Source organism: Camelina sativa, chromosome 11 (assembly GCF_000633955.1).
Source record: "Camelina sativa cultivar DH55 chromosome 11, Cs, whole genome shotgun sequence".
NCBI lineage: Eukaryota > Viridiplantae > Streptophyta > Magnoliopsida > Brassicales > Brassicaceae > Camelina > Camelina sativa.
Genome location: NC_025695.1, coordinates 12,859,681 through 12,864,988, shown reverse-complemented (window position 1 = coordinate 12,864,988; position 5,308 = coordinate 12,859,681). Strand labels below are relative to the sequence as shown.

The 5,308-nt window shown below is 29.3% G+C and overlaps 1 protein-coding gene across 1 annotated transcript in view; it reads right to left on the bottom strand.

Moving 5' to 3' along the window:
- The window catches only part of LOC104723105 (pectin acetylesterase 8), a 3,777-nt gene extending 3,299 nt beyond the window's left edge, over positions 1–478 (bottom strand). Inside the window, exon 1 of the mRNA XM_010441416.2 lies at positions 137–478. The gene's annotated coding sequence lies outside the window, so the exon portion shown is untranslated. The remainder of the gene's footprint in view (positions 1–136) is intronic.

Sequence of the window (5,308 nt, the reverse complement as noted above, 5' to 3'; positions counted from 1 at the left end):
AAAAAAAAAAAAAAAAAAAATCGAAATCTTTTCCCCTCAACGTAGAAGGAATCAACGAGAAAGTTTTGCTTTTGCAAATGGGGAAAAGAATAAATCTTTTCTTGGAAAGAAAGTTTTAGCCGAAAACGCTACTTACTTGGAAACGCGGTTTCTTACAAAAACCCCAAAACTTGCGATTAGTGTAAACCTTTTTCGAAGTTTTCACTTCGCTAACTCGGAAGGGTGACTCAGATAGTCAGTTTCAGCAGCACATTGCTCGAAGACGCGATTTCCGAGCAATGGCGGAAAGGATAAGAACTGGAGTAGGTTTATAGCGTTTGTTAAAAACGCGCGTTTTGGATCCGACGTACAATGTTTTTTTTTTCTCTGTTTTGCAGAACCCAAGAGCCGACACTGATTCGTTCGTTTTCGTGAAACCAAAAAAAATAATAATAAGAAAAATAAGAAAGAAGTAATAATAAAACAAAAGGATTGTGGTGTGTACGAGAAGATGATATGTTTATATACCAAAATGTTTTCAGATTTTACCCGTAATTATCATTTCCTTATGAAGTTGACCATTTCTTCTTTTGCTATATAATAACCCCTTTTTATTGACCATACAGTACACCTATACGAAATATATATTTAAGAATGGATTATCAAAAATCAAAACCATTAAATATTACTAAATGATTCTTCCTAATTCATTAAATATAGTCTATATAGTTCTTTTAATTGCAACATATTAAAAAAAAATCAATAAAAATGGATGAACCTAATTAATGATTTATGTAAAGTTACTAAAAAAAAATGTGTGTTAGTTGTGATAACGTAGCTTATTTCAAATCATTACACTGAAGAAAAATTTACAAAGTCAATTTCAAATATTCTAAATCAATATTATGTTTTAAGACATATAAATGTTAAATACATAAGTCCTGTTAGAAAAAAAATGATTTAAGTAAAATTTAAGATGGTTAATAATAAGAGCATATAAATTACATTTTATAAGCAGTTGAGTATATAAAGAACACTATAAGTTTACTTTATTATTCAACTCAAGTCCTTGGTTTATTAAAAGGACATCGATTTATTGGGTCAAAAATAACATTCATGATTGTGGGGTTTGACTAACAAGAAAAAAGATTAAGGGGTGGTTCATGAAATATAACAAACTTGAGTTCAGAAATGTCTATAATAGTGAGTCGACACGTCACAAAAAGATGTTCGGGTTTTGAATTGGCTGGATAAGATCCGACCCGAATGTCGGGGGTGGGTGACGTGATCTGGTCGGACTGGTAATGTGATGTAATGGTGTTGTTGAAATGTAAAGGTTATGTAACGAACGAACGAATCTCATATATATCATATCAGCAGCTTGCTAATGACGCGTTCCCACAGCGACCAAACGGCTGACGATATGTTCGGGAATATGGACTGTTTTTGACACTTTTTGTTGTCTTTTCAAAGTGATGTTTTATTCCCTGTGTGTTACCTCACCTTAGTTTCGGTGATCACCAACTAAACCTAGTCCAAAACTAGAAAGCCAACGATCTCTAATTTTCTAATAATAAAAATACGTAAGGATCAGGTAGACAAATTTTTGCTCAAAATAGAAAATAAAAATATGCATTTGTTCTCGTTTATTCCTGTTTCCACTTTATTTAGTTTATTTATCTATATAAGTACCACTTGAAAGACTAAATTTGGCGGAATATTTAGGTAAGTATTTTACCAGTAATACGTCCATCTAGACTACTTTACCTATTAAAAGAAAAAGAAAAATAATGAAAAAAATAACGGGAAAAGAAAGCAGCATATTGTCTTTTTGAAAATATTATTCGCAATAATTTTGCAATCAATGTGTTAAAAGTGTTAGTTTATATTATTTTATTTTAAAACATAGCTGTTGGCAATTTTTAAAAATTGGAAACTAATCAGAAAATTGTTAAAGACTATACGACTGGTGGACAGGTTTTCATATTAAAAAATTGGTGATACATACATTAATTGATTAAAAACAAAAAATAGAGAGATTGGTGAAGAAGATAAGTAACCAAAGAAAAGGACCAAAGTGATGTAAACAAGTGAACAACAAAGTCAATTCGGTCCATCCGAACGTCAAAACGGAATTATGGATTATTCATTTCGAAGCTTATCTTCTATCTTTTAAAATTAAATTATTAAGATGATTAATAGTTCAAACTTATTTAGACTTTTATTAATCAATGTCAAATCTCTTATGGAGCTTATTTGATACCTACCCAACTAAAAAATAAAAACAAAACTCTAACTATCTCAGAAAAAATATATTCAATGACATATATCAACAATTATAATTGGTACTAAACAGAAAGTATATTTAAAATTGGAATTTGGTATAAAAAGCTGGTAGAGAAGTAGTATAGTTGAAATTATTTTTTCGGACCAACCACGATATAGAATCAGACTCGTAAGTTTAGTAATTTTGGTCATAAAGACCCGTTCGTTAGCTTAAAAGATAAATTAATTAATCAAAAGGATAAGGTCGATTTAATGAAAACTATTTCGTAAAACATTATCAAAGTTAATTAATGTGTTTTTCTTATAAATCTATTGAAATGTATAGTTAATCAAATAATATCCTTTGTTCGGCGACAGTAGAGAAGGTATCATCAAATCAGTAAACGTGCCATATGATTATGGTTCATGCATCATTATCAAATGATTAAGTGGAAGGAAGCAACGTGCCACATTCAAATCTTGTTTTATTTTATAACAGTTTTACGATGTTTTTTCTACCATTTGCATATTACAAGATGGTCTTTGAAAAAAAACTAAAGTATGTGACAACTGTAAAACAAAGAAGACTCGCAGCCCAATTTTTATTTCCCCAAAACATATTCATGTGACATATTGCTGCTCAAATGGTAAATACTACTTCTTATGCCTCAACCCAAAAATACATTAAACACCGTTTTCTCTAATCGGCGGGAGGGAGGAGCAAAAACATATTATTGGAGAACGAGTCTTTACTTGACACGTGGCGGAAGATAGAGTGATGAAACACGTGATTGACGGTGGGATTCTTCTTGCAAACAGCTGTTGTGTTGAGTTGAGCTAAAAGTGACTTTATAAATTCTATATTTGTGTCCGTGTTTAGTTTCACACCCACTCTCACAACCGGCGCGGTGTGTTCCACTTCCACCTGATAAGTGGGAGTTAGGCGTTAAGAAAGAACGAGGGAGAGACTAGAGAGCGAACGAAGCTGTAGTATAGCCATTTAGCCAACAAACAATCATGTAGATTTCCATAGTTTCATCGTAAAAAATGTACATGAGAGAGTATTTATAACAAGAAATCCGATAGTTTTTGGTATTCAGCTGAAAAATTCGATTACATTTTGATGTGTTCAAATATTCAATCCAATATTTCCCTTTTCAAAAGTTATATCATTTGTCCGAGTAAACTTTCAAACAATGTTTTTTAGTGTTACCTCACCAACATAAGCCAAATTAGTTTGAAGCTACGATGTGATCCAAACATTAGAGAGCTAGTGTTAACAAAAAAGAGTCGAAAACTCGAAATAGTTCTAAAATGAGATTATCGGAACCAATATTAGAATTCATTACTAAAACATGATAGATTCTAACATAATTAATAATTTTTAAAAATTGAATATAAAATCTTTTTATACTTTATAACTAAAAAATTTCAAACTTTAATAAAATTCTAATTAAGACTAAAGCTAGAGGAAAAAATAAAATAGTTCAATGCTATTCATATAATTATTAGCAAAAAAAACTATATGATATTTCTTGACTACAGAATTATTATACTTGTTAAACTCTTGGTGAAAACTGAAAAGGATCGTCACAGAGAACCTGTTTTGTAACTTTCGCTAGTTAGTGATCTTCAATTTTTTTTTTATAACTTTTAATATAGCACTAGGGTTTCACCCGCGCTATACTGCGGAACTAAATTATAAATTATTGTATTTTAAATAATAATTTTTAATTGATTTAGTTTTCAAAAATTAATTAATTAAATTTTGTCTAATTAATTTAGAATTTTGTTTAAACTTTTTTTTCTTCTTCTTACGTTTTATAAAGTTTATAACTTAATTACATTAAATTTGTTATTAGATAGAATATAAGATTCTAGATTTGTTTTGTTCTCTAGAATTAAACAGAGGTATATGCCTATATAATATGTTAGTGTATATTTTTATGTGTATTTAAATTTTTTTTTTTTGAATATTAAGAATGTGTTATAGTATGTGTAATATTTTGTAGTTCATATACTAAATAATTTATAAGTTAATTTTCAAGGCTATGATTACAAATCTATAGTATATATGAGATAAACTAATAGTTTTAGTGTTGGTTCTATAGTCCAAACCCGTTATGCTAGGCGGGTCAGACAACATGTTCAAAGCTTTTTAATCCGCAAAAACTCATCATACGAAACCCGTGAAAGTAAAAATTAGTTTTAAATACGTTGAGATCAAAAATCTCGGCCACGGATCCTCCTCCAATATTGAAAATCAATTCGTTTATTGATTAGGCCGATTGGTTATGAAATTTGTGTATGAAGAAAATATTGTTTTGTAAAATTGGAAACTTAATATTAATTAAATAATTATAAATTTAATACTTAATGTTAAGGAAAGTGGTTCTTATTGTTTTGGAAATTTATTTAGGATGGGAAATAAATAGAAACTTAATATTAATTAATTAAATGAAAAATAAATTAATAATTAATGTCAATGGTATACTTGTAAATAATTATGAACTTCAAGATTTATTTTATAAATGTCTCAAAAATGTATATATATATATATATATATATATTTATTGTCCGGTTATAGTTTTATATATAACCAATAGATGAAGAGAAGAATTTAAATACGTCACATTGAAGTTTACACATTGACAATGTGATGTAAAAGTTTGTCCAACCATTTTAATTGGTCTTCATCTTCTAGTTGGTCACTAAGGCTGCTTTGAAGATAAGACTCCAAATCCACTAAACCAGTGGGCTCCAAAATTGTATCCGTAGTTTATCATCCTCCGTCGTATAATAATCACATCAACTTAGCAAGTTGTAATGTAAACATCATCGTGAATTAACAGATTTGTGGAAATATATCGGCTTCTCGTATTAAGATTGGAGTAGCTGATTGTATGTTTGTGTTCATGCACAGTTACTGTGTTTTGCTAACCAAATGATATTGATAGTTGAGTGATCATTGCACTTTCAATTAGTTAAATATTTCGAAACAAGATTAGTTTTCTCCATTTGGTGTACTTTTAATTATTATTGTGGATTTCAACATATAGCAGGT